At 42.1% G+C, this 23,362-nt stretch overlaps 1 pseudogene; it reads left to right on the forward strand.

Moving 5' to 3' along the window:
• The first annotated feature begins 6,363 nt into the window (after positions 1–6,363).
• LOC117724240 (NADH dehydrogenase [ubiquinone] iron-sulfur protein 5 pseudogene) lies at positions 6,364–6,796 on the forward strand (annotated as a pseudogene).
• Positions 6,797–23,362: the final 16,566 nt, after the last annotated feature.

Raw genomic sequence — 23,362 nt, forward strand, 5'->3', positions numbered from 1 at the left:
TGAATAAAAGGGACCCCTGTGAGTACCAAAATCTCTGGGTACTTAATTTTCTTATATTAAATGGTAATAAATTTGCATATCTGCTAAGCACATCCTCCTAAGTATGCATCTCTAGAGTCCTTCTACATCTAAGGCAACATAAGCTCTGTGTCAAAAGTCGTTACACTGTACTGCTTAAAGAACGATGACAAGATCAATACGTGTTCCATAGAGTACAGGTGCAATTGTCTCCGAGAATTCTTGACAGCATCTCAATCCATGGGTGCAGAACCTACAGGTAGGGAAAGTCAACTACATTTGGTTTTCATGTCACAGTGAGGATGCTACTGTGTGTTTCAGTGCAGAAGTAGCTTCCAAGGACACAGACACCACCACTCTCATACTCTTCCTTCACACAGAAGTCACATGGCATATAAACATGTCCATAGGATCTAACCCTGAAGGTTCAGGAATAGCAGAAGAGAAGCAGGGAATGCACTTAGAAGCCAGTCTGGAAAATCCCATCAGCTTTATCTGTTGCCCATAAGCTAGATCTGTGCTCTCCCCAGATTTGACTCCAGTCTTAGCCACATTCAGCATTGCCAAGGAATTCATAGTTCCCAGAAAATCAAAAACAAATGCCATCCACCAAGTCTAGCCTAATGGCTAGGTTAGTTATCTTTCTGCAGTCAGAAAGTCTACTCCCGAACTGTTACTGTCTGAAATGCAGTTAAAAGTTGCACAGACAAAAGGGCCGAGAGAGGTGTGTCAAGACAAGACACAGAGGCCTTACATGGAAAAGCATCATCAGTGCTATGATGTCTATCACATTTTCAAGTTTTAGAATGTGCTACCGTTTCCTTCTGGGTCCTGAATAACTAACTACTAGCCACTGCCAAGTGGGATTGGATGCTTGCAGTTTCATAGATGGAAGAGGATCCTGTGTATAGTTGCAGGCACTATAAAACCTGGATCTCCTCAGAATGTCGTATTCGAATCCCAAGATCATTGGGGCTCTCCTGCCAATTTCCAAAGACATCATCTATTTCTGCTTAGCAGCTCTGACTGTTGTTTGGAGTCATACATTCCATTGTGCTGAGCTTTGCCTTTGAGAAGGGAGTCACCCTCTGTTGTCAAGGACTCCTCTTGGGACTATAGTTGACACCACAGTGCCCACCATCGTAGTAAAGGTTTGATTGACAACTGCCTTCTCTCAGAAGTGAGATTCTGCCTTGGAGCAGGGGATTGCTCTCTAGTAACAAACACACAGTCAACAAATGCTTGTTGAATAATGATCAGATGAACAGGGCTTCTCTTCCAGCCAGCAGTAAGTCTGTTTCTCCTTCCCTCCAATTTTCTGACGGTTTCTATTTCCATCTCAACAGGTGGTTGAAAGAAAAGGACTGTTGTCTGGACGTGTTTTCTAGGCTGCTTCTGTGTGTTCACTTCCTCAAAATACAGTTCATCATAGAGCTTTACTTCTTGTGTATGAAGGGCTTTGCTGTTGGAAAGTTTTCCTATTTTCTTACTTAAAAAGAAATGATATTCTATTTTGGTCTCTTCAAACATATGTATTTTTCTCCTCATGTACTAAGTTACCTATGCTTTCATTAACTATAAATAGCTATGAATACTATTTTTATGCATGAAAATTAGATCTAGCAGAGAAATCCATTCAGAAACCAGAGGAGTTGTGGGTGGGTGTGACATGTGAGCAGCAGGAGGTCTGGAAACAAACTATAGTCCTAAGAGGATTTCTTGACAACAGAGGGTGACTCCCTTCTCAAAGAAGAAGTTCACCACAATGGACTGTATAATTCCAAACAACAGTCAGGACATACTCACTAAGATGAGCAGAAGATGATGACTGGGAGATGCTGAACTTGAAGTTCATTTCCCAAACTAACATTAACTGCAAATGTTAGATATCTACCATCAACGACATCATCACAACCACCATCATCCACCACCAATATCTTCATCACCATCACTGACATCATCTCCACCATCATCATTGCCACCATTCTCCCCTCTACCAGCACCACCATCAACATCATCACCATCCCTGACATCATCATCATCCCTGACATCATCATCACCATCATCAACACCATCATCATCATGATCACTTCCGCCTTCACCAACATCACTATCATCCCTTGTGTTCACCAAGGTTTAAACTTTTTAAAATATATAACTTATCCCAATTCAAGATGTCATCTTAGAAAAAAACAATACAAAGTATTTCTTACTTCTATTATGACATTTAAGGAATTGTACCTTTGTTTAAATGAAATGTTTTCCTTTCTAAAACAAGATTATGGTAATTTGTATATATTGTAACTCAGGCTTGTAAAAGGGAAAGGTTTTAAAAGCAATTGTCTAGAAACTACAACTGTCTTCTTTGGAATATCATATCTTTGGTAAGTTTACATGAAGGGTAGGCTTGGTTGATGGTGGTGCACACGTTTAATCCCAGCTCTCTGGAGGCAGAAGCAGCAGCTCTCTGAGTTCTAGGCCAGCCTGGTTTACAAAGTGAGTTCCAGGACAGCCAGGGCTACACAGAGAAATTCTGTCTTGAAAAACAAACAAACAAACAAAAAAAAAAACAAAAGCAAAAACAAACAAACAGAATTATTTTCTCAGTGAAAAAGTCACTCTTTCATTGAAAATGCTAGCAGTTAGATAGCAGTTTGGGTCTTGACTGGATGAAAATAATAAATATAAAGATGTGCGCCTAGAAGGTAGCCTTGTATTAGTCTTCTTACCCCCAATGCTGAGTTTTAAAAGTGTTTCTTTCAAAAAAATATAGTGACATGAATTTGACCTAAGCCACATCTGTCTGACTCTGATTACTAGAAGAAAGACAAAATCCATTGAGGGTTGTGGTCACTCCAGACACGTCTCCACACCTGGTTCCCATCTCCTCTCCTGAAAACTAACAACACTTGAAATATTCCAAAGTTCTGTCTGCATACAATGAAGCTACTAGAAGTCGAGCTGATTGACCGCTTTTCTTGTCTACTAGTGACCTCTGTCAGGGTCTTTAAATCTGTCACAGTCATCAGCTGATTCATGATTGTGTTCATTGGACAAATTTTAGAGAAAACAAACAAATAAAAACTGTGAGCCAGAAATAGTTCATTGTGGATATTTATGTAGAAGTCATTTCAGTTTGTTTTCCAAATGTTCACGGTGATTTCCTTTTGTTCACATTTGTCATTAATGCGATTTGTAACTCATTTTTAAAATACTCAAATCATTAAATATATTCTAGACATAATTTTTAAGCGATGTCCATGGCAGCCATCATGTGTGCACATGCATGTGTATGGGCTTTGTGTGTTTGAGACAGGGTCTCACTACGTAGTCTTTGCTGGCCTTACTATGTAGACAAGGTTGGCCTTGAATTCACAAAGTGCCCCTGCCTCCACAACCTAAGGGTTGGGGAGTAAAGGCATGTGTCACAAGCCGACATATGAGCACACTTTTATATGTATAGGTACATGCATGTAGAAGCCTGAATTTGATGTCAAGTGTCTCCCTTTATAAAGGCAGGATCTCTTGCTGAATATGAAGCTTGCTGATTTCACCTAGTCTATCTGGGGATCTAGGGTCCCTGTACAACAAGCACTTTATCCACTGAGGCATTTCATCAACTCCAGGGTAGTCATTTTAAAGGCTTAACAGTTCAGTGTTCAGTGACATTCCTAAGTATCTCTCTAAGGATCCCTTAAACAGATGAGTGTATTCCTGTATGTGTCTATCGTGTTCCACGTGCATCCAGGTGCTTTGGGAGGCCGGAAGAGGGTATCAGATCTTCTGCGGCTGAGCTCAGGTTACAGGCAACTGTGATCTGCCTCATGGGGGTGCCGGGAACAGAACTTGGATTCTCTGAAGAGCACTAAGTGCTCCTAAGTGCTGGGCTCTTCCTGTACACCTCAGATCGCACCCTTTTGTGCATTCAGGATATGTCCTAGAAGTGCATTTCTGGAACAGTGTTAGTTAAGTAAGAGAAACTGTTTTTCAGAGGACTTGTAGTTTAAACTCCAGAAACACTTGTTGACTCTGCTATCAGTTAGAGCCACAGAACACTTAAAGACAAGCACTGCTGCCTTAACTTGTCCATTTGAGGCCTAGTGAATTTAAATTTTAGAATATGTATCCACTGGTCATTTGTAAGATTTGGGTTTTGTTTGTTTTCTGAGAGAATACAAGTATCCACAGCAGCTAGGGCAGGGAATTCCGTTTTTATTTTTAATTAAAATATTCATGTTATATGTGTGGGTACTTTGCTTGCATGTATGTCTATGTACCTTGTGCATTATTGGTGCCTGCAGAGGCATGAAAAGTACTGGATGTCCTGGGGCTGGAGTTAGACTGTTGTGAGCCACCATATAGGTGCTGGGAATTGAACCTGGGTCCTCTGGAAGAACAGCCAGTGCCCATAACCACTGAGTCATCTCTCCAACCTCTGTCTGTCTCTTCCTTCCTTCTTTCCTTATTTCTTTCCCTTTCTTTCTTCTTTCCTTCCTTTCCTTTCCTCTTTCTTTCCTTCCTTTCCTTCCTTCTTTCCTTTGCTTCCTTCCTTCCCTTCCTTCCTTCCTTTCTTCTCTCTTCCTCTCTTTCTTTCCTTCTTCCTTTCTTCCTTCTTTCTTTTCTGATTTGTATGAATAAGTTTAGTTTCTGTCAAGGACAATTTCCAGGAGATCAGAATAAGCTGGTTTTTGTTGGTCAGACTGTGTTACACTGCACAAATACCATTTGGGTTTTGTATAAAACACTAAGCACACACACAAAATACCTTTGTAGTGATGACGGCAGCTAAACTGCCATGTCCTCTGACCCCATCTCTGACTTTCTGATGGGATGTACAAGTGTGAGGATCAGGCCTTGCCTCCCAAGTCAAGACCTCTTCTGAGGACCCACAGAAACCTAGCTCCAGTAAACCACTGTATTGTATCGAGGACCTTTTTCTGAGACTAGGTCAAGAATGGATCAGAGCGTCCTTCTTGCAGATGTTCCCCAGGATACATGGTATTAGGCAGGCAGCACTGAGAACCATCCTCCTCTCTGAGCAGCCTCAACACCCTCATATGTGAAAGGGAAATGGCAAGAGCCCTCCTCCACTAGGGGTTTTGCAGCAAGTTACGGGCCGATGGGCTGATGTGTGTCACGCACTGCATAGCACATATTGGATTGTTAACCCACATCCCAGCTACAGGAAACAGCTTTTCCCACAGTGACTTTTTTTTTTTTCCCCACAGTGATTTAAAAAAAAAATGCTTGTGTTTTAGAAGCAACAATCAAGGTGACTTAACTAGCTGCCTGGTGGCTGATGACTCAAACGTGGGTTCAACTACAAATAATACCGTACTCCATTCCTGCGTAAGACATGGAATACCTGAAGTGTTATTATTCTATTAGTTGTCTCGAAGGCTGGCAGGTAGAGAGACATCAGAGAGAAGTGGAGAAGGGTTGGAGAACTGGTTGCATTTCGGCAGGGGGGAAGTTTGAATAACACCTTGCCATCCAAACCCTTCTGGTCCCTGCCTTACAGAGGACAATTCATAAGCCTGGCCACATATTGGCCTCTCTCCTGAGAGGTTATCAAAATTCAGAATCCTCTCTGAGGATCTAGTCCTTTCTGGCATGGACTACCACCTGACTTGGTAGAGCACATGAAAAACATAAGCAAGGCTCATACCCCAGCCCAAAGGCACCCACAGCCAGCCAGCTGGCCAGAATGCTGTCGTCAGCAGTGGATGTGGCTGTCACCAAAGAGTCCTAAAGCATCTGTCTTGCTCTGGGCTCTGCCTTTCCAGCAAAATCATTTCCACTTGTTCCCTTTGATACCAGCTCCATCGTTTAGGTGAAGTGGTGGTGGTCTCCCTTCTCAGCACAATTGACAACACTAATAAAAATAGATAACATATTTTTAAAACCTACAGCAGATTGTCATGGCAATAAATAATTGTATCCTGTTGCTGTCATGGCAACCAAGTCTGTGTAACAGAGACAAATCAAGCCTATATGGAATTTTTCTAAATTTAGTTGTTTGAGAATAGTTCAAATACTCTATAATCATGGAGAGGGGTATTGAAAAGAAATTTCAAACTTTTGTTGGCAAACACATTTGAGTCATGCTTTAAAAGTTGGGTTACTTGTTGTTATGTTTTATCGTCCTCTTCAAATTATGATACCCAACTTCCCCTTTTGCATACATACATTTAAAAATCTATTGCGGGCTGTCGTGAACTGCACCCAGGGACCTGACAAGGGCACTGCTGAAGTGCGGTAGGCGCTGCTGTTTCTCTCACGGCCAAGAAGCTTTGCTAGAGATCGCTCCTTGACAATTTTCCTCTCGCTGTGGGTGGCCCAGCCATGCCTTTCCTTGATATTCAGAAAAAGCTGGGCATCAGCCTAGACCGTCACTTTTCGTTCCTAAGTGTTGAACAGCCCTACAAGAATGCTGCTCGGTGCCACACTTTTGAAAAAGAGTGGATAGAGTGTGCACATGGGATCGGTGCTACCCGGGTGAAGAAAGAGTGCAAGATAGAGTATGATGACTTTGAGGAATGCTTTCTGCGGTACAAAACGATAAGGCAGATGTATGAAATCAAGAAACAGCGGGAAAAGCTAATGAAAGAGGGGAAATACACCCTTCCTCCTCAGCATTCGGGCAAGGGGGAGCCCAGGCCCTAAGCACAGCAGCTGGAGACCACTTTTCATGCTCTGTTTTCCACTGGAGAGAATGTTTAAGGAAAGCTCCTTCATCAAGTATGTAAAAATAAAGAATTACTTAATCTAAAAAAAATCTATTGCATTGTAGACAAATACATAATATATATATTCATAAGAATTTTTATGAATGGTGAAAGAGTAGAAAACACTCCCATTCCCTTTTCATTTCATTCTTTCTCTCTCTCTTATTCAAATGTAATTTAATAACCCTTATATTTCCCAGTGGCAGACAATGATACAATATTAGTGGGATAACACATTAGATACATCACAACCTACAGAATGAATAGCCGGTTTCTGTGCATTTCCTTCGTCTCTTCAGAAAGCACATATTACTGTATGATACCGAGAGTGTCATTAAGAACTCTGGACATCGGCGCAGACTATCATTATTTTCTGACACAGTAAGCTTTACCTTCTGACTTCATCTAAATGCTTCTGAAATGACATGTGAAAGACTTTGCCCAAGGAGAATGATGTTTTTCATAGATATGTAATTATTATGCCATTAAGAAAATTCTCTAAGTCCAAACTAATTGCAGAGGGAAAGGAATGCTCTTTCCACCTGACAAAAGCAAGACCTCTGTGGCCTGACACCAAAAATGTCTCCTCCGTGATCTCACCAGCTCCTATTCAAGTCCCTATGAGAGACTCTTACACCTAAGAATGTAGTAGAAATCCCAGCTTAACTGTGCAAATTTGGAGCAGCACCAGCATGCATCAATATTCTACTTATAAAAACCAAGTGTAGGTATTAGTTATGAAAAAAATATTACTAAGATTTTAAAGGTAAAATAATTAAATAGTAACTAAAGTAACCTATGTTAACTACTACTTTGGATCCAAGCCAAATGTCAAATGGTATGTTCAAATTTGATAAGAAAGCAAGACGAGATCCTTTCATGTCTTTTACAAGGCAGAACAATTATGAATGCGATGCGCTGTGACTAATCTGAATCATAAATCAGTGGCTCCAGTGCCATACATTTCCCCCCTCAGGGATGGTCCCTTGTATCCTTCTCATGATGCGCTTTGTTCAAAGGTGGCTCAGATTGTGAAGAGGCTGAGCTTAGTTGAAGCTGCGGGAGGGGAAGCCTCAGGCTGTTGTGCCACCCAGAAAACCTGATGCTTTACAGAGGGTGGAAGAAACCTGAAAGGGAGAAGGTGGAATGCGCCCCCAACCCGGAAGTGAACCCAACCCGAAAGTGAACCAGGATGTGTGCACCCCAGGAGAGGGCCGCCCGATAGCAGGTTTTTCCAGAGGACTAAACTTTGATCTTGGTTGGTAGAGATCTGTTCCTTTCCGCTGTGTTCAAGCACAGAAGAGAACTCTACGTGCCTTGGAAACGCACTGGGGTGTGTTCTCAGCATCTTTTCTGAGACTTTTGATGGTACCTTATTGTCTTTGGTGCCTGGGGTTTTGTTTCTTTCCTTGTGTTTTTAAAAGAACTTAAAATACCACAAAGAATAGTCCAACTTGCCAGTAATGTTTTACAAGCAAGTCATATCTTTTAACATCACACTCTTACGTTAGGAAGTTAATGCAGGTGTGGAAAATCCTTCACAAATTCCTGGAAGGGTGGTGTTTTAGTTAGGGTTTCCATTGTTGTGAAGAGACTCCATGACCAAGGCAACTCTTAAAGAACAACATTAAGTTATAAGTTCAGAGGTTCAGTCCATTGTCATCAAAGTGGGAAGCATGGCAGCAGCCAGGCAGACATGGTGCTGGAGAAGGAGCTGAGAGTGCTACATCTTGTTCCAAAGGCAGCCAGGAGAAGACTGACTCCCAGGCAGCAAGGAGGAGGGTCTCAAAGCCCACCCTGACAATGACACACTTCCTCCAACAAGGCCACACCTCCTAATAGTGCCACTTCCTGGGCCAAGCATATTCAAACCACCACAGGTGGTTTGGCCATCTTCTCCACCTAAACCCTGATTTCTGGGGGTTGCTCCTTGCCCTACAGATTTCTAAGGGAAGAAGGATAAACTAATGTGGTTGTAAGTGAGGGAATAAAGAGGAGTTCTGTTTTCCTTTTCTATAGCTTCTATCAATCCTATACCTAAAGTTTTTATCTGGAAGAATTATTCTATAGGGGAACTCAAATTTAACCTTCGCTCCTAAGTGGTGACTGTATTCACTGCCTTCTGTTTGCTGTTGTTCTGGTTATAATTAAAAATGAGATAAAGGCAGTGAGATCATGTCACGGGAATCCTGTAAACCTTCAGCTTTTAAATGGAGACTTGTCACCACAGTCCATGCCAGGTGGGAGGAGGGGACAGAGGTCAGCATCCAACTATGACCTGGATGATAATGTTGATCCATTCGATGCTGTCATTTGTACTATTGTGCCACACATGAGGTACCATTAGATATCGTCACGTCGCTTTCATGCTTTCCCCTTGAGCCTGTAATGTGACTTTTTACAGACTCCGTTTTACAGAATAAAAGACAAACTATGCTGCATCCTGCTTTCTAGAACCATTTGTTATACCGCCATCTCCCTAGGAAACGCAAAGCCTCGTTAGAGTTGACGCTGACTCCTCGGGGACATGTGATATTTTGTGTACATGTGTGAGAGGTGGCAGCACATTTATCTCCCTAATTATGTTTTGCTTAGGCTAACGAACATACAGATCACATGTATTCTCGGAGCACTCGCCAGCTGGGAAGTGGAGGATATTTTGTGATGGGGGGAAGCTGCTAAAAGATTCAAACTTTGCCATGTTTAAAAGCAAAGGAATGGAACAAAACATCTGCAGCGTGTGCCCAAGCACGTGTGCCAGGTGTATCGAGAGGTAATGTCCTCATTAAATAATGAGCTGGCATACAGATAACAGGACTAGCACCCAGGAGACAGACCAGGCAATATTCTCTAGCGTTATGACTAAGAAAAGAAATATTTCCGGTTGAAGATTTAGGAAGGCTTGCTCACACATTGCATTTTTCTCAGTCCTCTAATAACCAAAGAGAATATATTTAGACTAGATTGGAAAGAAGTGGGTACAAAGAGAAGGTTCAACCAATAAATTGAATACTGAAGAGTATCCTTTTCAAAAATCACAGCAGTATTTTTGTGTGTGTGTCTGGATTCATCAAAATATCCAGTTTTTTGTTTGTTTGTTTTAAACAAAACTCCAGTAATTCTATAGTTTTAAGACAGCAGTTGTATGTAGAAAAATGCTGAAGACATCTGTGATACATAATGGGATGATCCAGCAATGTGCAAAAATATTGTTGCTCAAAGGACCTCAAGATAAAGGAATGGAAGTTTGCATGTGACTGTAGTTATAGAGACTTACAGATAAATAAGGAGGAAGGACGGGAAAGGTCACAGCCACTGAACGTGTTTTATTTTTGCTATTGTCTTTTTTTTTTTTTTCAAGCAGTGCTGCTGGGTGGTTTTTTTTTTTTTTTTTTTTTTTTTTTTTTTCCTTCTTTGCTATTTATTGTTTCCATCTCTTTCTCTTCCTTCACACTTTAATGAACACTGTCTAGCCATGGACCATACACACCTGGAAAGCTGAATATGGGTCAGCTATTCCAGAGAAGCAATGTAAAGCATGTGTGCCCCCTCCCCTCCAGGTTTGGGACTCTATAAATGTTACCCTTTGAGACAACAGGAACCTGGAATAGTTTCACGTGGAAACAAAATATCTTTTTGTACTTGTTTTTAGCATCAGAACTCTGGGATCTAAGCTGCCTTGCTTAATTGCCACTTAAGGACATCAAAGGTGCTTCGAGGAGGATGATCTGTTGAAACAGAACTTTTCTTGCAAAATGATACTTCTGTATGATTTTATCAGGGCCAATCATTTGTTCTTTCAACAGAGATCTATGTTACAATGGATTTGTTTACAAACTATCGTTTTTAAAAACAAAAGAAAACTCCTGTGGCCCCACCCCAAATGGACAGTTCTTTTTGTTATCCTTTTGCATTGTAGAGAGCAGATTCCAAACATATTTGACTACAGTCACCACTGTGCACCGCTGCCTTGTTTCCTTCAGGTTTTGTGTGTCCTGTGGTTTTTACACTTTGATGTTTTATCTTGAGGTTCCCTCAGAAGTAAAGTAGGTACAGCAATTGAAAAAAAACAAATGAAGAAAGGGAGTTTGTTATAAGAACAGAACATAGCAATTCTTTGAAGAGGCAAACAGTCTCAGGGAGGAGATGTGGAAATCACAGGGTTCTACCCTCCTGCTTCCAAGGTTGTCTAGCATTCATAGCTGTGAAAGAACCGACTTCTTCTTTTAAAACAATCAGGCATGTGGTATTTGTTTAGTACGCTGAGCTTAATGTAGTTTTGAGAATCTAAATTTTTAATTAAATTTTTTAAAAAATTCAAACATACTTAACATCACTTCTTCCTTTTCTCTCAAACCCTCCCTATATTCCCCATACTCTTTCAAAAGCCTTTTATTCTTGAACTATTTCGTGCATACACACACACACACACACACACACACACACACACACAAATAAATATGTAAATACAACCCACTCAGTATTGCTTCTATGTTTTTAGGCTGACCACTTGGTATTATTAGATAGCCAGTTAGGGAGCAGTTGCTAAATTTCCTTCCCTTGTTGTGATTTAAATACTCTTGGCCCAGGGAGTGGCAATATTAGGAGGTGTGGCCTTGTTGGAGTAGATGTGGTCTTGTTGGAAGAAGTGTTATCACTGTGTGGATGGGCTTTGAGACCCTTCTCCTAGCTGCCTGGATGTCAGTCTTCTCAATGTCATTGAATCAAGCCATAGAACTCTTAGCTCCTCCAGTGCCATGCCTGCCTGGATGCTGCCATGCTTCCCACCTTGATAATGGACTGAACCTGAACCTGTAAACCAGACTCAATTAAATTTTGTCCTTTATAAGAGTTGCCTTGGTCATGGTGACTCTTCCCAGCAATGGGAATCCTGAGTAAGACACCGGTAGAGTAGGGATATAAGTAATGCCTACCACATTCTCCTAAGGTCCCAGCAACAAACCAAGGTGTGATTCTACCCCAGAGTTAACTCTGGGAAACTAGTAAGTTGATTGGGCTTCTTCACTTAGCATGGGTGAGGGGTTACTTACAGGGATGTAGGTGTTCCTCCCTCCCAACGGGACATACTTGGGAAGCTTTTACCCAGCAGGAATGATAGCTTCTCCATAGAGGCCACAGGACAGAATCTCCACAGATGAATGCCCCCACCCTCCATCCCCCAATCTTTTCTGGCCTATAAACTCAGGTCTTTCCTTAGGCCACATACAATTAGGACAGATGAACACACAGCAGATGGTAGAGAGCAGTAAGAGTTTCAGGAGAGGGTCTAGTGACCCTCCCCACCTTTATAGGAGAGAGTGTGAACAGTCAGCAAGCCTGGCTGGCATTATACTTTTGAAGGAAGGCATAGTTGCTCCCCAAGATGGTGGTTGCTAGTATCAGAAGAAAGTCACTTACAACAGGAGCTCATCTCAGGGGAAGATTGGTTCTCACTCTCAGCAGTTATAAATTACTGTAGCTCTTTATCGAGGGGTAGACCCCTCGAAGCTTCTCCCGTTTGTGTTGGCATGGCAAAGGGTTGTCATTGTTCAGGTCTTGTTTAGGCAGCCATATTGTTGAGATTGCATGGGTGTGGCTTTCCTGCCATATTTAGGAGACACAGTCTCACAGCAGACTTCATGGTCTGCTGATGCTTACAATATTCCCACCCTGTCCCCAGTGAATGATGGTTCCTGAGCCTTAGGTTGTAAGGGTTGTGTTGCAGAATGTACCAATTGGGGTTGGGTACCCCGTGCTCAGTTGCTATGTGGATCTTAGAGGAAAACCTTCTTACTGTCTCTTTCCTAACTACATACGAAGTACTTCCTATACCCACAGAGAAGCATAGATCTCACCCTGTGTCAGAAAATCTAAAACTTTTCAGATGCTGGGGTTGTTTTGAAATAGAACATGATTTTTTTTTTTTTTTTTGAGACCCAACTTGGCTGAGGCACACTAAGATTCAGGTAAGTTTTCTAGAAGCAGCATAATGTTCTGTGTAGATGACCTGAAGTTTCACATAGAGATTTTAAAAGTACTTTAAGTCCAAATACCTAATCAAATTCTTCCCAGAAGACCCAGAGCTCCTCAGCTTATCAGATAACGTCAGCAAAGGACTGAGGTATCTTTAGCTATAGGTTCTAGGTCTGAATGTGCTGTTTGTATTTTGTGCTGGCTAGTTTTATGTCAACTTGGCACAACCTATAGTCATCAGGGAGGAGAGAAACTCAATTGAGAAAATTCCTCAACCGGATTGGGCTGTAGACTGGTCTGTAGAGCATTATCTTAATTAGTGATTGATGGGGGAAGGACCAGCCCAGTGGAGCCACCCATGGGCAGGTGATCCTGGGGTGTATAAGAAAGCAGGCTGAGCAAGCCATGAGGAGTAAGGCAGTAGGCAGCACTTCTCTATGGTCTCTGAATTAGCTCTGATATTCAGGTGCCTTCCGGGCTTTGAGTTCCTGTCTTGGCTTCCTTCAGTGATGAAGGGTAGTGGAAGCATAAGACAAATGAACCCTTTCTTTCCCAATTTGCTTTTGTGTCATGGTGTTTTGTCACAACAATAGAAACCCTAATACATTTGTTGTTGGTGGTGGTGGTGGTGGTGATAGTGGTGGCATTGGTGGCCCTTTCCTGTGATTCGAATGGACCTTCAACCAAGAGAGGTCAGACATGTGGCTAGTTTTATGACAGACCTTACTTTTAGAACAAGAAGCATTTCTTGGACTCATGTGCTTGGGAAATATAGCCAGAACTTCCTAAGTGAAGAGTTTCAGTTCTTTTTTTTTTTTTTTTTTTAAAAAAAAACAAAAAAACAAGCATGGGTGGAATTCTTAGTGCTTGGGGTTGTAGAAGATACAGAGAGCTGGGAGGTACATCAAGTTCCACATTATACAATTTTATTTATGTATTTGTGTGTTGTAATATGTGTAATGTGTATAAATGTACATATGGCAACCTAAGATGCTGAGAGAACAACTTCATGAAGTTGGTTCCCTCCTTCTACCTTTCCATGGGTTCCTTGGATTGAACTTAAGTCATCAGACTTGTGTAGCAAGCTCTTTACTTGCTAAATAATCTCACCTACTCACATTGGAAACATTGAAGTCAAGGTCCAGGGAGATGGCTTCATGTGTAAGAGCCACACAAACAGGAAGGACTTTAGTTTGAACCCCAACACCCACATAAAAACCAGACATGGCCAAGTATGCCTGTAAACTCAGAACTGGAGGAAAAGGCAGGCAGATTCTGGGAGCAGCCTGGCCAGTCAGCCTAACTGAAATGACAGACTTTGGGACTAATGAGGGACTTTGTCTCAAATAAATAAGTCAGAGAGTGACAGACAAGGATACTAGATGCACTCCCCTGACCTCTGTGTTCGTGTACACACATACACACAGCCACACACAGCCACACACACACACACACACACACATTACACACATATACCATATCCCCATAACTACATCAACAAAATAAAACAAACAGTACATAAATATTAAAAAGTCAAGTATGAAATCTTAAAGGAAAAAGGTAATCGGATATACATGACATAGAAAACTACCAATGGGCTGATGGTGGTAGTGCATGCTTTTAATCTCACCACTTGGGAAGCATGGACAAGCACATCTCTATGAGCTTCAGAGCATCCTGGTCTATAGTGAGTTCCAAGCCAGCCAAAGCTACATAGTGAGACCCTGTCAAAAAAAAAAAAAAAAAATAGAAAGAAAGAAAAAGGAAAGAGAAAACAAAACAAAACAAAAAACAAAAAAACAAACCCAAACCTAACAAATTTGCAAAGAAAAAGAAAACTACCAAAGGATAAATAATCATAAGCATATAAATATAAAATGACTTGTGTGTGTGTTTGTGTGTGTGTGTGTGTGTGTGTGTGTGTGTATGCACAAGTGTCCATGCATTTCAGAAGACTGAATATAGGTCCTGTATAGACTAGACAACTCTTCTGTAACAACCGTTCTGTAACTTCTCTATCCTCAGCTCACATGATTTCCCTTTCTTTTCTTTCTTTCTTTTTTTATTTTCTGAAATTATTTCTCATTTTGATGTTTTTGTGACAGGATCTTACGTAGCCCAGGCTGGCCTCAAACTCTCCATGTTTTTTTTTTTTTTAACATTCTTTTCTTTTTTTTTTCAAGACAGGTTCTCACTATGTAGCCTTGGCTGACCTGGAAATCTCCATGTAGACCAGGCTGGCCTCAGATTCACATCTCTGGCCTCTGTCTCTGAAGTGCTGAAATTAAAGGTGTATACCACCTCTCTCAACACCCCTACCTTTTTTACATTTAGTATTTATGTATTTATTTGCTTGCTTGTTTATGTAGTGTGTGTGTGTGTGTGTGTGTGTGTGTGTGTGTGTGTTGCGCACGCACGCAACAGTGTGCATTTGAAGGTCAGAGGATAACTCTAGGCCATCAGCTCTCTCCTTCTATCATGTGGGGCATTGGTCCTAGTGACTAAACTCAGGTCATTAAAGTCTAATGCTGGAAAATGCTTTTATACGCTGAGCCATCTTGAAAGCCTGTCTCTATGAACTTTTGATCTTCCAAGAGCTGGGATTAAAGGTATGTATCAACCCACCCACCTAATTTCTAGAATTATTAAGGGGAGTTTTAAGTGAGAATTATTTCTTATTTCCATGGCTTTAGTTTTGCTCCAGTGCCTACTGGCAGGGGATATGTCCGCAGTATGTTTAAAATGGCTAAGTGTACTATTCAGATTAATGAGGTGCGGTTATATCATTTATATGACTATTGATGCCTTAAAATGATTTTTAATGAAAAAGACAGTGTTATCCTGTTAAGATAAGAGAATAGTTAATAGTTCATTTCCTCTATCTGCAAGCAAGCTGAAGCCCATCTCATTTACAGAGGCGGTGCCTCATTTCTTTAAAAGGCTGCATTTTTTTAGGGTGGCTGTTAAACACAGTGACTTACAGTTTTATTGGAAGGCCAGCTAATTGTGTTAGGATGGCTAAGGAATGAAGTTAGGAGCCAGATGTGATAGTAGCCACATCTATCGATAATTTCCCCCCTGGAGAAGTGGAGGCCATGGGCCTGGGAGTCACAGTCAACTTCAGCTACACACTGAGTTTGAGGCCTGTGTGGACTCCAGGAGATCCTGTCTCAAAACTCAAATTAAAATATGGGTCTAGTATATGCTATTAAATCTCAGGAAATAAAAATCCAAAATTGAGAAAATGTATACTAATACAATGAAAATAAAGGGCTAGCAATATTCATGTGACACAGTTCTCATCTAACACAATGACAATGGGCTCCCCTTCATTTAACACTTCATATTAGTCTCGGATGGTGACCAAGGGACAGAACTGCCCTGCCATCATCTAGGAAAATGGACTTCACAGCATAAGATCTCTCTCTCTCTCTCTCTCTCTCTCTCTCTCTCTCTCTCTCTCTCTCACACACACACACACACACACACATACAGACACACAAAGGGAGATTCAAATATACATTTTATTTTTAAAATTTAACATGCTTATTCTTTAAAATGATCTTATTTTGCTTTTAATTGTTTAAAAAAAAAAAGCACTGCCCACATTATGGAATACTATTTGGCAATTTTTTTAAAAAGAGAATATATTAGTCTATGCAATGACTTAGTTTGATATCAATATTCATTGAGTAGCAATGCCAATTCTGAAAGATCATATTCTATTTTTATTTATTTATTTATTCATTCATTTTTATGTGTATGAGTGCAGGCACATACATGGCATATCATTCATGTAGAGGTCACAGGACAACTTTAGAGTGGGTCCTCTCCTGCTACTTTATGTGTTCCAGGGACTGAACTCAGGTCCTTAGCCTGTGCACAAGCACCTCTCCATGCTGAACCAGCTCATTTGTACCCAGAAGATTAGTGGTTCTTAACCTGTGAATCACTACCCTTTTGGGGGGTCTCATATCAGATATCCTGTATACCAGATATTTACATTACAATTCATAACAGTAGCAAAATTACGGTTATGAAGTAATACTCCATTCCTCTGAAGTATGAGCCAAACATAAACCCTTCTTTCCTTAAGATGTTTTTGCTGGGGGGTCACTACAACTGTATTAAGCTGTATGAAAGGGTCACAGCATTAGGATGGCTGAGAAAACACTGTTGTAGATGATTCTGTCTTTGTAGCATTGTTGTAATGGCAAAATAATAGACCCACCCTTGGTGATTGCCAAGGGTTAAGGCAGAAGGAGGAAATGGGTGGGGCTTGCTGAGGGACAAGCATGAAGAAGATAGTGTTCTGCATACTCGCGGATGGGATGGGTGCCGGCCCTTCCCATGGGATCGAAATGCATGGAACCAAATTTATATACACAGAAATTTATATACACAGAAATTTATATACACAGAAATTTGTACAGGTTTTAAGGATTTGTACAAGACTTAAGTATCTTACAGTGTTAACACCCTGGATTGTATATTGCAAGATGTCATCCTGGAAGAGAACTGAGGAAAGTACCCAGAATTTCTCCACAATATCTTTTAGAACTGCTGCCAGCCCACAATCATTTGAAAATAATTTAAAGCTAACCTTGAAAATGCATTCATTATTTTAGCACAAATTTCTTAACCTGCATCAGAGTGTATTGCCTCTTGGGTTAAAGACAGTTAACATGAAAAGTATGTACTACCTAGCTTCCCTGAACCTTCTGTGGTCCTAAGGACACATATGATAAAGATGAACAGACCCCTTATCTTGGGAAGAAAATTTGGCAATAAACCCAAACTCCAAGAAGCTTCTTCCAAATGCTCAGAAGCTGCTGGGGGCACCATGCTGCCCTGATCCTGGTAGATGTTCAGAGAAATGCTTGCAGATTCTCCAGAACTAAGCTTGTGTCTTCTTGTTACCACATATCAAAACCACCAGGCTTCAACACACACATTATTGAAAACATTGTCTCCCTCTATGTGAACTTCCCTAGTTCTAAGCAGCTGGTGGAGGTTTGTCTAAACTAGCAGAAAAAAAAAAAAAAAAAAAAAAAGGTCTCAGGCAAGTGCCCTGGAGGATTTTGATGTGGGAAAGCTTTCTCCCAGCTTCACGTTCTCAGCCCTTGTGGGTCCACCAAGGACCAAAGACCCCCCACAGCATCTTGGGTTACTATCTCTCTTCTTGGTTTCCCCAAGCAATGGAATTTGTCCAGGAAAACAATCTTTTGGAAGAGTTCCCGCCGATTCCCCCTGTTAAGATCCTCCCTGCTAAGCTTGACAACTATGCTGAGATTCTCCAAACCAGCTGTCCTGACCAGGAGGCTGTTAACAACTCTTCCAGAAAGAAATAACTCTTTACTATTTCCAAAGTCAAATACTTTAGCCATTAACACCCTGCCTAGTCCTAATTTATCTCTTTTCTGTGCTGCAGCCTGCCTGACGCGTGGCCCTCATTTGGTGTTCAATATCATTCGCCCCTGTTCTTTCCTGTTTTGTTTTGTTTTTTTAATCTCTCAGAAAGCATGTCTGCTTCCCTCTGTCTCTTTTCTTCTATGTCCCCTTAGCCCACACATTTTCATAGCCACTAATTAACAGGTATCTCCAGGGAGAAAGCCATCCTTTCTTTCCTGTCATAGAGATCCTGAGAAACACAGCTGCCTTTTTCTGTTGGGGTGTGAGGAGGAATGCATTGTCTAGAGTCTTGTGGGCAAGGTGATAGGAGAAATGCTAGTGTTCTCGTCCGTTTGGAGAAAGAACAGAATGTAGGGTTATTTGACATTTCCTGCTCCATTAGAGCTAGGGTGATTCAGGATCTTCAAGTGTGCGTTATGTAAAATAGATATGAGACTTTCTCATGTATGTGAATCTGTCATGAGAGTTTTGAAATATTTAAAATGAATGGATGGGTAGATGGATGGGTGGATGGGTGGATGGATGGGTGGATGGATGGGTGGATGGGTGGATGGATGGATGGATGGATGGATGGATGGATGGATTTAGAAGCCTTTTTGGATTATCTTTAAGTGAAGTTGGTGAGGCCTGTGTGCTCTCCATTGTTGGTGACTCAGACATAGCTATCCCCCCGGACACAAGGAAATGCCTACTCTTCTCTAGGTCCCTCATTTCTCAGCACATTTGTGGGTCCCTTGGCTCCATCAGAAGTTTGGTAGTCCATGGATCACTCAGCACACTAACAAGTCCACTGTCCTGGAAGACGAGATGGACCATACATCCCTCCACTTAGCTAAAGAGACATCCTCTCCATTACTTCTCTAGCCCCATCCATGACACCTCTACTAGCATGATAGATGGGAAAGCCCCAGTCAGGTGAGGCAGGCCATGGAGACTTGTCCATGGAAGCCAGCATCACCCTCCAATGTGGTTCTAGCTCCAGGCTGGACTCAACCTAACTAAACAGACTGTTCTGCTCTGTTCCCTTCAGCCTTCCTCACAGTTGCTCCCTCCTCAAAGGCAACTGTCTGAGTTGTCTGGCCCACTCTTGCTTTGTCTTGCTTGGCTGCTTGAGACAAGAATGTATAGCAATGGAAGCCTAGGCTTTATTTCTTAGTTCTATGTTCAGTTCATATTATTTACAGTATTGTAAAATGGAAAAGGCAACAGTAGCAACTAGAAAGGTAACTGCGGTAGGATTTTGAGTGTTTTGAGATGTGGGGGACAAATATTGGTCACCCTGAGTTTTAAAGTCTCCATGGAAAAAAAATACTGGCTTCAAGTGGTATGAGCCCAGGAACCTTAGAAAAGTCATGTCCTAAATCAAAATCTCCATTTCCTCTTTTCAAAAACAATGAAACTGAAGCACGTGATTTCTGGTTGGTTTTAAATTTAATACTCTGTAGTTCCAGGAAACATGTAAGTAAATTCTTCTGACAGGGCATTTCATAAGAAATGAAAGGTTGTCTTAAAGGAATTAGCAAATATCTATATAAAACTTCAGATTTAGTTAGTCTCACCCCTACTTCTGAAGATACAAAAATAAATAGGAAAATTCTTTGCAGATATGCAAATGCCATCCCTGCCTAGATGTCTGACCAGTGAACAGGTCACTTCCTCAGCCTCAGCTGAATATCTTTGCAGCTATCAGAGTGACATCTATTTGGATGGTGACAGATGCTATGAGTGTCTAACAGTGCAAGGCAAACAAACAATAAACTGTGCTCAAAATGAAAGTAGGAGTTAGTTTTTAAATATTTCAAAAGTCAGCCTTGGTGGGGGGAAACAAAAACACTATCCTATGAGGAGAGCAACAATATCAACCAACCAGAGCTCCCCAGGGTCTAAACCACCAGCCTGGGAGCACATAGGGAGGGACCCATGGCTCCATCTGTATATGTAAGGGAGAATGGCCTTGTTGGGCATAGGTGGGAGAGGAGATCCTTGGTCCCATTAAGGCTGGATGCCGTGGGGGGGGAATTCGAGGGTGGGGAGATGGGAGTGGGAGGGTAGGTAGGGGCACATCCTCATAGAAGCAGGAGGAGGGGGGATGGGATGGGGGGTCCTGGGCAGGGAGGGATGGTGTAAGGGGATAACATCTGAATTGTAAATAAAATATCCAAAAAGAAGAAGAAGGAGAAGAAGAAGAAGGAGAAGGAGAAGGAGAAGGAGAAGGAGAAGGAGAAGGAGAAGGAGAAGGAAAAGCAGAAGGAGAAGGAGAAGAAGGAGAAGAAGGAGAAGAAGGAGAAGAAGGAGAAGAAGGAGAACAGAAGTCAGCAGCATGGAACAGTTCCAAATCCATGCACCTACCAAGAGGCTCAAGACTCCTCTCACTGTCCCCCCTTCTGATCACCCCCTCCCACAATCCTTCTCTTATCCCCTATCCCCTCCTTTCCTGGACAGGTGGACTTCCCCTGGGTATCCCTCCTACCCTGGTATATCAAGTTTCTGTGAGGCAAGGTGCTTCCTCTTCCAGACAAGGCAGCCCAGATAGAAGAACATAGCCAACCTATAGGCAACAGCTTTTGGGCTAGCTCCCACTCTAGTTGTTTTGGATCCAAATGAAGACTAGGCTGCACATCTGCTACATATGTGCAGAGAGGCCTAGGTCCAGCCCATGTATGTTCTTTGGTTTGTTGGTTGGTTGGTGGTTCAGTCTCTGAGAGCCTCAAGGGTCCTAGTTAGTTGACTCTGTTGGTCTTCCTGTAGAGATCCTATCCTTTTAGGGCCCTGCAATCCTTCCTCCTGATCTTCTACAAGTGACAGGAATGGGGAGGTGGAGGGCATCTCCAGATGTGACAGAGAACTGGGCTAAGGGAGACACCCAAGAACCAATGAGGGTGACCTTAGCTATGACTGATAGCATTGGGGATATGAAATTTGAAGAGGACACCTCCTATAGCCAGGCGGGAACTCTAATGAATGGATAAGGACACCAACACACCCGCAAAACTTTCAATCCAAAATTTATCTTGTCTACAAGAAATGCAGGTATGAATTATGGAGCAGAGACTGAGGGAATGGCCAACCAACAGCCAGCCCAATTAAGTCCCATCCTACGGGCAATCACCAGTCCCTGACACTATTATTGATACTCTGTTATGCTTGCAGACACAAAGCTGCTCTCCGAGAGGCTCCACCCAGCCATTGACTCAGACAGAAGCAGATACCCACAGCCAAAACAGTGGATAGAGCGTCAGGGCTCTTCTGGAAGACCTTAGTGGTTTCTTAAAGGACATGTAGCCACTAGAAGGGACCTAGGGTTTAGTATCCTTCTGAAGGTTTCCCAATTGTAGTGGCTTTGCACATGGCTTCCATATCTTAATGTGCACATGAGTTCCTGGGCAGCTTGCTAACATGACAACTCTGGCAGGAAGTGCTACAAATTCAGTAATCCTAATATGCTCCTGGGAGTAGTTCTTGCCACTGGCTCACGAGCCACAGTTCCAAGAGTGACTTAGAATATATTTCCTCTTGGGGAATGGTTTAAGGACCAAAGTGTCCTGGGAATGGTAGCCCACTGCCTCTTTTGTAACGTGCCCCTTGGTGGCATCTTTATAAAGACTGTTTAACAGACAGATGTGGTGTTGCGTGCCTGCCATCTCAGGCAGCACTTAGGGATGCTGAGGCAGAAAGGTTGAGCTCAAGTCCATCCTAGACTAAATAGTGAGATACTGTCTCCTAAAAGAGTAGAAACTAGACCCACACTTAGCTGCACTCCACAAGCCGATGGACTCCCTTGCTACATGGGACCGGTGAATAAAAGTTAATCTTTCATAGTCTTAAGACACAGAAATGTCAACTTGATGTAGGTAGAAAGGAAAAGATACTCTTTACACCTCTTCTATGAGTTCTGGTGGGTTTTATTATTAGCCTGAATAATGAATGGTCTACCAGAGACCAGGTCTGAAAGCTGCACCTGTTCTGGCCATTTTAGGAAACTTTTTTTTCTGAAATGAGCCTGAGGTCATTTTGGCTACAGAATGACTAGAAAGGGAGTCTGTGTCTCAAAAGTCTTGGAACATGGGGCAGATCTGATCTTAGTAGGGCAGTCCCATCTCTCTGGGCACACACATCCTGTTATTGAAGAATTATGATTGTTTAATAGTAACTGAAAACACTGTGTACAGAAAGAGTCAGCCATTACCAGATGGACTTAAAATCTAAATAATAGAAGCAGGCTCTAAACAGACACACAGAGAAAATATGCATGCCAAAGAATTGCATAAGGCTGGAGCAGATGAGAAGACAGGGGAACTGAAAGATGCTTATTGTCGTGATGGTATCTGCATACAGAAGGAGTTTGTGCCGTTTAACATCAGAGAGAGCAGGCAGCGGTGAGTACACTTTTAAGAGCTGATGGGGCTAAACTCAAATGCCAGCAAGCCCAAAGCCCTGTTTCTGCCACATCTAGAGGGAGGGGTGCACATTCATGCTCATGAGTTTGTGTTTGACAAGAAAGAAATGGCAAGAGCTATTTTAAGGTCATAAGGATAGCCCTGTCTTGCTTTTCATTGTGCTGCCTTCTGTCTAGCACTAGATTGCACAATTATACCATCTCTGCTGTGATGTTGGGACTCTTTCAATTACCAAGTGCAAACACTGAAGTCCCTTTAGGATGTGTCAGAGGAAGGAAGAATGATACCACATGCTATTCCCACTCTGAAGCCTACAATATATCTTGAAAATGTCCAGACATGAATGGGAGGGAGTCTCCATTCCCTGAAGGTTCAAACTGTAAATTATTTGTTTGCTAGTTCTTGTTTTTGCTGTTCTGTGTGAATTAGAAGGCCCCCCCAAAGTCCTAGGTAGACATGCAGCTTGATGCCTCTGTAGTTGCCAGCATCAAGTTGGTCACTTCTTGCACATCTGCCACTGCCCCAAACTATCAGTCTCTTGTCCTCTGCTTCTGGGTATCCTCTTTTTTAGGAGGCATCAGTTTACATGAAAATCCACCTTAATTCACGAAAGGGGTCTTGGCCACACTGCTTGATCAGTTTTGCTTTCTTCATATTTCCTCAGCTCCAAAGCATGTCTTGGGGCAGAATTTATAGCTGTCCTGGATCAGGCGCCCCTGCATTCTTTCTGGAAAAGCAGAGCACCAGGAGCAGGGAAACGTCTCAGGTTGCTTTCTAGGACTCTAATGATATAATCCAGGGAAGGAGAGGACTCTCCAAACCCTCACAGCCCTG

The sequence above is a fragment of the Arvicanthis niloticus genome, chromosome 1 (genome assembly GCF_011762505.2).
Source record: "Arvicanthis niloticus isolate mArvNil1 chromosome 1, mArvNil1.pat.X, whole genome shotgun sequence".
Taxonomy (NCBI): domain Eukaryota; kingdom Metazoa; phylum Chordata; class Mammalia; order Rodentia; family Muridae; genus Arvicanthis; species Arvicanthis niloticus.